This window comes from Coffea arabica, chromosome 1c (genome assembly GCF_036785885.1).
Source record: "Coffea arabica cultivar ET-39 chromosome 1c, Coffea Arabica ET-39 HiFi, whole genome shotgun sequence".
In the NCBI taxonomy this organism is placed as follows: domain Eukaryota; kingdom Viridiplantae; phylum Streptophyta; class Magnoliopsida; order Gentianales; family Rubiaceae; genus Coffea; species Coffea arabica.
This window is the reverse complement of record NC_092310.1, coordinates 30,471,275-30,481,956: the sequence shown is the minus strand read 5'-3', so window position 1 is coordinate 30,481,956 and position 10,682 is coordinate 30,471,275. Positions and strand designations below refer to the sequence as shown.

At 40.5% G+C, this 10,682-nt stretch overlaps 1 long non-coding RNA gene across 1 annotated transcript; it reads left to right on the top strand.

Annotated features, from left to right (window-relative positions):
- The first annotated feature begins 4,179 nt into the window (after nt 1-4,179).
- Nucleotides 4,180-5,590, top strand: LOC140006433 (uncharacterized). The gene is made up of 2 exons (XR_011814051.1): nt 4,180-4,737; nt 5,371-5,590. It is a non-coding gene; the product is annotated as an uncharacterized lncRNA (long non-coding RNA).
- The last annotated feature ends 5,092 nt before the right edge of the window (nt 5,591-10,682 follow it).

Here is a 10,682-nt window from a genome sequence, read left to right as displayed (position 1 = left end):
ATCTGTACTGTTTACTTTGAGCTCTACCTCATTGGAAGTCAATGGACTCGAGCCAGTAAGGACTTGGTCGGGGACATTTGACAAGCCATGGGGACTGTATTTGAGAATCTTTGGGTATGAGACCCTAGATTCCGGTTTACTCGAGTAATACCAATTCTGTACTGTGTGGTGTTCGGGCCCGGTAAGGGGAAAGTGAGGTGGACGGATAATTGGAGTAAAGAGGGGTCTACGGTCATGATTACCTGGTATACATTGACGGAGAGTCAATGGGATGAGATCAAGTATGGCAAAAGAGGAAAAGGGCTCTTGAGAGCCATCCGTATCCTTTTATTCCTTACATTTGGGTGTTATTGCTTTTACTTACTTGACGAACGTATTTGGACTGAATGCTCTTGAGTTTATGTGATCTTGGTATATGTACGTGACAGTACCTCATTGGGCGAAAGCTCACTTCGTAAATTTTGTTTTCCTTACAGGGAATTATCTTTTGGACTTTTGACTGTGATGCGTAAGTTGAGTGGAGCTAGTTGAGAGATTTTGTATAGCTCCTCAATAGTTGGAACCTTTGTTGTACTTGGATTTAAATGTTTTCTTTTGGCTTGTAACCATACAAAAGTGGTTTGTAATAGGGTGTATTCCTATCCAGTGGATTGTACTTGGCTTGTATATACTCTTTTCAGTGATTGTTGGAAATTTCTTGTAATCAATGGGATCTTGGCGGATTATGACGTGGCAGCAACTATTCGCTTTACGTTTTGCCTTTTGTTTCCCGTTTCTCATTTATTGGGTTGATTAAGCGCGCCAATATTTTCCCGAACGACTTGAGTTAGTGTTTGACCGTTTTAGTAGTCCTGGCGAGAGTTGGGCAGGCAGTCCGCTAACTCCTTTGGTACGCCTTAGGGGAAGGTGGGGCTGTCACAGTTAGTCCTGGCGAGAGTTGGACAGGCAGTCCGCTAACCCCTTTGGTTCGCCTTAGGGGAAAGTGGGGCTGTTACAGGTGGTATCAGAGCCTGCTTGCCGTGGTCTCTGCGCGGAGTGAGCTTGGGCCAAGTGGTGTATGGTCCTGATTTCATGAATATGTCTAAGTGCTCGTTTGAGCGTAAGTTATGAACCAGACATGTCATAAGTGTAAAGATCTTTATCATGGGATTCGAGGAAGATAGATATGTATGTCGGGTAGGAATCTGTAATATAGATGATTTACTCTTGGGACTGGCCAGCTCGAGAGGTGAATTGTCTTATTTCGGATTCTTGTGCCTGAGTACTCCAGAGTTGAAACGGTGTTAAGTATGTGAGATTTGCATTTTGGGAACATGAATAGGCTTTGTTTGGCTGGAATGAATCCATGAGGTTTGGATATCTAGTTTGCATGGTAAGTGACGTGAGGGATCGGACGGGGTTATTTTAATTGGGTCTGGGACTATATCGCCTTTACTCTTGATTTGCTTTGATACCGCTATGACGTAACAGTGGTTTGAGTATTGTGCATAGGATTATCTGTCTAATTTGGCATGTATTGGTGTATTTGATTAACCGTTTTCTTGATACATGGTGTGTTATATGTGCATATGTCATTGGTGTAATTGGTGTGCTAGAATTTGATTACTTTTGTCACTTTACTGTGTTTATGCGTTGAATTACCTTGGGGAAAGGGGAAAAAGAAAAGAGAGAAAAAAAAATATAAATATATATATGTAAGGAATAAGCAGTCGTGGACGTGGTCGTGGCCGTGGAACTAAGCGAGGCCAAGAATCAAGAGAAGAAAAGGGAAACAATAACTGGACGAGGATCGAGAATGCCACTTGTACTTAGGAATGTATTATGACTCATTGTTTTGCCCGACAGGCTAGTACCCGAGTTCCAGCACTTCCGTAAGATGACACATTGGGTTGATCCGTATCAGGAAATTTCGGTTCTCCGAGATGAAATAGAGGTTCAAAGGAGGCTGACCGAGTACTGGGAAAGGCAATGGAAGCAAGAGTATTCGGAGAAACTTGAGCTTTTACACCAAAACATGGAGTTAAAGAGGAAATACGAAGAGATTTCCAAGGAGATTGTAGCAATGGCACAAGGTAATACTTCTATGGGGACGCCAGAGGAAGCTCAAAGGGCAGGAATTGTAAGGCCACAGGGGACGATCTTCCATGCCAAGAAAAGGGGCAAGAAAAGGGGTAAATTGCCAGAACAGGGTGAGCAAGGTAGGCCCTTGGTAAAGAAGGGTCGTGGAGCGAGAGGTGTGACAATTCTGGAGACACTTAAGGAGGATACGCTGGGAGGAAACTCAAGGGAAAAAGGACCACTGAGGGATATCTCACAAGGAGATCAGACCCCAATTCCTCTACCATATTGTGGCTATTGTAGAAAATCCAATCATTTTGAAGAGAATTGTTGGAAAAGAGGAGGGAGATGTCTGTGCTGTGGGAGCGCCGAGCATCGAATTGCTCATTGCCCGAGTAAAGCGCGTGAAAAGAAAGGAACCCAGCAACCAACCAAGACCGACCCTGGACCGTCAAGTGGAAAAGGGACTGGAATGAAGAATCTCGTTTCTTCTGACTCTGAAGACGAAGAAGGTACAGGCCATTGGTTACTTTAAATTTTGAAGAGAAAATTTCGAGGGCGAAATTTCTTTAAGGGGGAGAGAGTGTGAGAACCCGTAATTTTTCCAATTTCTAGGTTTTATTATATTTCTAGGTTTTCTTATTTTCAATGATTTGTTTTCTACACTTTCTGTATCCGGAAAATTTTCTAGATTATTTTTATGAGTAAATATAGCTTTTAGATGATTTTTCTAGTATCGAAGAGATTTTGAGAAATTAAGAGCGTATACCGGACGTGGGACCCACTAGTGTGAAAAGTTCGGAAGATTTCGGCCAACTAAATTAAGTTTTGGATACTGGAATTATTTTATCGGGTGTTAAGAGATAATTAGAGGAAGCTATTATGATTGATGTGAGAGAGAAAAAGAAGTGATAAGATTGCATTAATGGAGTGACAAGTGTCACACAACCATTGGTTGGACTTTGTTGGCAACTATTCACACTTTTGACTTTTGACCAAATTGAGTAAATATCTTGAAAAAAATTGTTCAAAAATCACCATTTCTTCTCCTCATATGGCCGGCCCTCTCTCCCCAAAAGGAAGCAAGAAACTCTTCAAGTTTTAGCTCCAATCTTGCTCAAGGTGAACCATCCAACCATTTGATCTTGCAATTTCTCCATAAAATCCCTTTAGTTAGTGATAGTGAGTGATTTGGTGAAGCTTTCTTGGAGAGCTAAGGTGTCCTCCTACTTCCTCTCTCTTGTTTTCTTGGTAAGTGATGCTCAAACTTCCTCCTACACCTAATGATGCTTAAGTTATGCTTAGTAGTGTTTAAAGTGCTGAAATTTCTGGTTTTTATCTTGGTTTGAAGTGATTTGGTGAAGTTTTTCTATTTTTGAGGAATTTTATGGTTTAATATGAATGTGATGTTGTGGTCATCTATGATGGTTGATGATGAGGGGGAATGACTCTAGTAGATGTGAATTAGTGATAATTACAACCAATTTTGGGTTTGGAATGAATTGTGAAAATATAGGGTTTCAAAACCCCTAATTCTGTCCGGTTTTAGATCATAGGGTTAGAGGCCGAATTGTACTTTACTCAAAACATGAAAGTTGTAGGTATTGATGAGTTTGAAGTGCCTGCAAAATTTCAGGTCATTTGGAGTAGTGTAAAGTGAGATATGTCGTTTTTACTATTGCTGATCTGGGTTGATCAGAATGCGAAAACTGCACTTGTAATCGGCCATTTTGACTGGAATTGGTTTGGATTTGGTTGTGGGTGTCTTCTGATGAAATGTAGCTGGATGTCTTAGCTAACATATGCCTTTGGAATTTCGGCATTTGGACGTGTATAGACTGAGTTGTGTTCATTACAGCATTGTGTGATTTGTAAACCTGCAATTACGGTTCAGGTTGTGGTATTCTGCATTTTTGACCTAGTTGTGCTAGGATTTGGACTGAGTGGCCTTCTACATTGTTGTAACCCTGTCTTTTAGCTTCGAGATGGTGGGTCTTACACCCTCATCCGATAAGCGTAACGCATTTTGTGTCATTACCGCAAAAGTATGACGAAAACTGTTTTTTTGTTAAGGCCTAAGCTAATGCCATTTCTTAATTTCTGGTTTGCTATAATGCTTATATATGCATATGAAACCTTATTGGGGTTGTGGTTGGCATGGCTTTATGACTCGTTATCGAGTCTCATTGTACTTGCTTACATGTTTTAAGACTTACTCTTATTCCGGTCATTTCCTAGCTAACTTTTGTACTTGTACTATTTTGAGCCTAGTGAACGGCTTTTGGTAAATGAGATGAATTTTGTGTGAGATGTTGGGACTGATTTGAGGAAATAATGAAGCCTTAATGGCTGGAAAAGTAAGAATTTTAGGGGAGGTGCTGCCCGATTTTCTAGGCCGTTTGGTTCCGTCAAGTTGAATTTGCCTTTTGGTGGAAATGAAAGGCTTTTGGGTTGTTTGCGCCTAAGTCTTCATGTTACCTTTTCGTTTCCAAGAAAATCATGTTTTGTACCCTTGCATTAGTATTATTTTGGCAAGGCATACGACTAGTAGTCGAGCCTCATGTGCATTGTGTTTACTCGATTATGGATGTGAAACCTTCAATTGGTTTTATTTTGGTTATTTTAGGGTTTCTTGGCGATTAAGGCCAATCTGAAGTAAAAACTTTTGAAGTTGAGCCGGTGAGTGTACCACTCCCCTTCATTGCTGTTTAACTTGATTTTTGCTCTGCAATCTGTTTATTTGTTCGAGACGAGGGTGTACTTTATCACACTCGTTCTCTAGTCTGATCATATGCCAATTTACTATGGAAAATTTGAATCTGTTATCTATGTCTGCATCTGTTCGGATTTCTATGACCTATGAGCTCAATCCTGTGGCTAAGTTATTCGAGTCGGGCCGGCAAGGGCCTGGACGATTAGATAACGAACCACGGTAGTCTGTTCGGGGATTTTGGGTATTGAGACCCTTGATTCCGGGTATACTCGAGTATTACCATTTTGTTCGTTTGAGGTGAGCGGGCCCGGTAAAGGGGTGTTTGGTGGACGGAATTCGGTGATAAGAGGGGTCTACGGACGCGTTGGTTCTATATACGTTGACGGAGAGTCAACCGGTTTGGATCAAGTACTGCGCTGGAAATTTGGCTCCTGAGAGCCACCCGTATCCTTCTGATTTGAATCATTGGTTCCTTTGCTTTACGTCTGACATGTGTGTCTGATTTGTTAAATGTGAAATGCCATGATTTTAATGCTATCTGTTTGGTACCTCATTGAGCGCAAGCTCACCCCTTTCTGTTCCTTTTGTTTTCCTTACAGGAAAATTTTGCCCTTTTGGTCTGGATTTGGCAAATGGCTGCCAAATTGAGCTAGTTGAACATATCTTTTGTATAGCTCATGTATTAAAACCCTAAGTGTACTTTTGGGGCGTTTTCTCTTTTGATTTGGCAAACCGTGTATATGTATTAACTTTTGAAAACTTTTGAATGTCCTTTTGGATTGTAATCGCTAAAGTTCAGATGTGAATGTTTGCGTGCTCTTTCGGTTGGGTTTTGACGGGTCGGTTACTATTCATGACCGACTCCGGATTTCATTTTTTTTTATTTTGGGTTATTTTACCATTTTGACCTGTTTACGCTCGTTTGTAAGTTTCGGATCGCTATAGATAGTTCTAGTCTGCCTCGTTAGTCCTGGCGAGAGTTGGGCAGGCAGTCCGCTAACCCCTTTGGTTCGCCTTAGGGGAAAGTGGGGCTGTTACACCAAACAATAGACAACTGTTCCACACTTAACAAGTCAATTCCCACAGTCCGAGAACCTTCTCCCGGCACGAGCTCAAAAGGAGCTCTGATACCATCTGTGACGACCCCACCTTCCCCTAAGGCGTACCAAAGGGTTCGGCAGACCGCCTGCCCAGCTCTCGCCAGGACTCACTCCCTATCTCAAACGAGTCATGTACACACATCCATGAACCATAAATAACATTCCCAATTCAAGCTTATAATTTACATTGATAGAAATCGAGGTACAAAGTCTCAATACACCAAACTAGTTCAAAACGTATACAATCCAAGTACAACATGTTCCATCCGAGAAATATCGCGAGTACAAGCCAAAAATCAAACAACTAGTCTATGCTAGACTTTACATAACTCACACCTCGCTCGTACCCCTGAAAGGAAAACAAATGGAGTGGAATGAGCTAAAAGCCCAGTGAGGTTCCAAATAGCAAATTGATCATTATTTAATACATGAGCTATACAAAAGATATGTTCAACTAGCTCAATTTGGCAGCCATTTGTCAAATCCAGACCAAAAGGGTTTATTTTCCTGTAAGGAAAACAAAAGGAACAGAAAGGGGTGAGCTTGTGCTCAATGAGGTACCAAACATATAGCAGAAAATCATGGCATTTCACATTTAACAAATCAGATACACATGTCAGATGTAAAGGAAAGGAACCAATGATTCAAATCAGAAGGATACGGGTGGCTCTCAGGAGCCAAATTTCCAGCGCAGTACTTGATCCAAACCGGTTGACTCTCCGTCAACGTATATAGAACCAAAACGTCCGTAGACCCCTCTTTACACCGAATTTCGTCCACCAAACACCCCTTTACCGGGCCCGCTCACCGTAACCGAACAGAAATGGTAATACTCGAGTATACCGGAATCAAGGGTCTCAATACCCAAAAATCCCCGAACAGACTACCGTGGTTCGTTATCTAATCGTCCAGGCCCTTGCCGGCCCGACTCGAATAACTTAGCCACAGGATTGAGCTCATAGGTCATAGAAATCCGAACAGATGCAGACACAGATAACAGATTCAAATTTTGCACAGTAAATTGGCATATGAACAGACTAGAGAACGAGTGTGATAAAGTACACCCCCGTCTCGAACAAATAAACAGATTGCAGAGCAGAAATCAAGTTAAACAGCAATGGAGGGGAGTGGTACACTCACCGGTTCAACTTCAAAAGTTTTCACTTCAGATTGGCCTTAATCGCCAAAAACCCTAAAATAACAAAATAAACCAATTGAAGGTTTCACATCCATAATCGAGTAAACACAGTGCACATGAGGCTCGACTACTTGTCGTATGCCTCGCCAAATAATTACCAATGCAAGGGTGGAAAACATGATTTTCTTGGAAACGAAAAGGTAACATGAAGACTTAGGCGCAAACAACCCAAAAGCCTTTCATTTCCACCAAAAGGCAAATTCAACTTGACGGAACCAAACGGCCTAGAAAATCGGGCAGCACCTCCCCTAAAACTCTTACTTTTCCAGCCATCAAGGCTTCATTATATCCTCAAATCAGTCCCAACACCTCACACAAAATTCATCTCATTTCCCAAAAGCCGTTCGCTAGGCTCAAAGTGGTACAAGTGCAAAAGTTAGCTAGGAAACAACCGAAATGAAAGCAAGCCCTAAAAGAGACTCGATAACGAGTCATATAGCCATACCAATTATAACCCTAATAGGGTTTCATATGCATAAATAAGCATCATAGGTAACCAGAAATTAAGAAATGGCTTTAACTTAGGCCTTAACAAAAAAAACGTATTTGACCTCATAATGCGGTAATGACACCACTTTCACTACGGTTATCGGATGGGGGTGCAAGACCCACCGTTTCGAAGCTATGAAACAGGGTTACAATAATGTAGAAGGTCACTCAATCCAGTTCCTGGCCCAACTAGGTCAAAAATGCCAAACACTAAACCAGAATCACCAAAACAGGTTTGCAAAACACAGAAAACTGTAATCGGTATATCTCAGTCCATACAAGTCCAAATGCCGAAATTCCAAAGGCATATGTTAGCTAAGACATCCAGATACATTTCATCCAAAGACACCAACAACTAAATCCAAACCAATTCCAGTCAAAATGGCCAATAACCAGTACAGTTTTCACATTCTGTCCAAAGCAGAACAGCTACAGTAATTTCGTCATAACGCATTCCACATTAATCCAAATGATCTGAAATTTTACAGGAACCTCAAACACATCAATACCTACAACTGTCATGTTTTGAGCAAAGTCAAATTCGGCCTCTAACCCTATGATCCAAAACCGGACAGAATTGGGGATTTAAGAACCCTAACTTTCCATTTTCCATCCAAATCCAAAATTAGTTGCATTTAGCAACAATTCACACCTACAAGAGTCATTATAGTCCATTTCCAATCATCACAAACAACCACACCATCATAATCCAATTAAACCAGAAAAATCATCATAAAATGGAAAACTTCACCAAATCACTTCAAACCAAGATTAAAACCAGAAATTTCAGCACTCTTATCACTAATAAGCACAACATAAGCATCATTAGGTGTAGTAGGGTGTTTCAAGCTCCACTTACCAAGAACCAAGAGAGAGGAAGATGTTGGGCACCTTAATCCTTCAAACAAAGTTCACCAAAAAACTTACTAGCTCTAGAAGGAAGAATTTTATGGAGTGAAAACTAAGTTAAACAAGTGGTTTAGTTGATTTCAGCTAGGAGTTTGCTAGAATGTTGAAGAGTTTTGTCTTTCTTCTTGCTTGGAGAGGGCCGGCCATCAAGGGTGCAAAATGGTGAATTTTGTGCAATTTTTGATATTTAATCCCTTGGTCAAAAAAGTCAAGAAAATGAATAGTGTTTCTTAAAAGCCATCCAATGAGAAGGTGACACTTGTCACCTTCATAAATGCATTCTTCTCTTTCTTTTCTCTCTCACATCAATCATTTCACACACTCTACATATCTCTTAACACCCGATAAATTTTTCACAGTATCCGAAACTTAACCTTATTGGCCGAATTTTTCCGAACTTATCGCACTAGTGGGTCCCACGTCCAATATATATTCTTAATTTTCTAAAAATTCTCCAATACTAGAAAAATTATCTTAAAACTATAATTGCTCATAAAAATTCATCAGGAAAATTTCCTAAGCCAGAAAACGCAGAAAACATGCAATTAAGGGGAAATAAACCCTAGGAAAAGATTAGGGTTTTTACGGGTTCTCACAGAATTGGCCTTAGGTTAAAACATGAAATTTGTAGATAATGGTATTTTGTATTTTCCTACAAAATTTCAACTCAATCGGAGCAACGTAGCTTGTAAAAAGATGAAAATACCCTCGCTGATCTGGGTTATGTTCCAGAGTTCTGCATGGACAGTTTAGTCTATTTGATTGCATTTATTCACTATACTCTGTTTGGATTTAGCCATTCACCAAAACATGAAAGTTTCAATGCCCTGTCTTAGCTTTGTAACGCCACCAATAACGCCTTAAATGGACCTTGGTAGACTGAGATATGGTCACCTGAATACAGTGCGGTTGATTAGCCGAATAGTTAAAACCAGGTTATGTGAGTTGGGAATTTGACCAGGTTACACTGAAAATTAGAATAAGTGCTCTTCATAAAAGTTGTATCCCTTCGTCTTAACTTCGAAATGGTATAAGCTGCATACCAATCCGATAAGCGTAGTATCGGTTGTGTCATTTCCGCAAAAACCCATCAAATCTGTTTTTCTTTAATACCATTTCCGCACTTGTTACTAGTATGATTGTTGTCCTTATGTTATCTTGAGCCTATTGGACGGCTATTGAAGTTAGATTGTTGTGTGTGTACTTTTGGGTTTGAACGAGAAAAATAATGAAGCCAAAATGGCTGGAAAATTAGGTAAACACAAAGGGCATGCTGCCCAAATTTACGCTCGAGGACTAGAGAGATACCATTGCGACTTGGGTATAGTTGGTAAATGCTTATGACTTGAACCCTCTAGGACTTTTGTAACTTTGGTTATCGATGGTTATACGTTAGAATCTAGCCGAACTTGTACCTTGAGAAATAAAATAATGACTGCTCGGAGTATGTTTTCCTTGTACTTTTGACTCAAATGACATTTTCAAGTATAATGTTATAGAGTTATATAGTTTGAAAAGCGAGCGAGTGTTTGACGAATATTCTCCAAGTGAATTTCCAATTCTTGCTTCTTATTGAATGAAACGTCTAAGTTTCAGACCTTAGTCGATTTTTAAAGTTCTTAAACAAAGCTTTATCGCAGGTTTGGACTCCGAACCCGGAGTACAACCCAGACACGGTCACTAGAGGCACTACTTTTGGTGAGTGCTTTCAAATACCGAATTGAACTTGATACTTGTATTTGATACATGACCAACGTGATTACATGTTATATACGTGAATTGTTAGGGCGAGAGTGTACTTTATCGCACTTGACCTCACGTGAGATATACTTGTTTATTGTTGCACTTGATTTGATATACTTGTTTATGATGTGCGCACTTCCTGGAATTCCAGAAACCCTGCGGCAAGTTACTCGAGTCGAGCCGGAAAGGACTTGGTCGATTGGGTAACGAACCCTAGGTCTCTTGTTTTGTCGAGTGGAGTGATATCTCCTCGACTAATCAGTATACTCGAGTATTACCACCCGTGTTTATTAAGGATTTTGGGCCCAATAGGGGGTTGGAATGGTGGACGGAGAGTAGTGTAAGTGGTGCTCTACTAGATTGGTTCCTTTAGTTGAAAGTTGACGGAGTGTCAACTATTACGTGATCAAGCTCCTGAGGATGAAATGGGAGGTTGGCTCCTGAGAGCCATCCGTATCCTTATGTTTGGGAA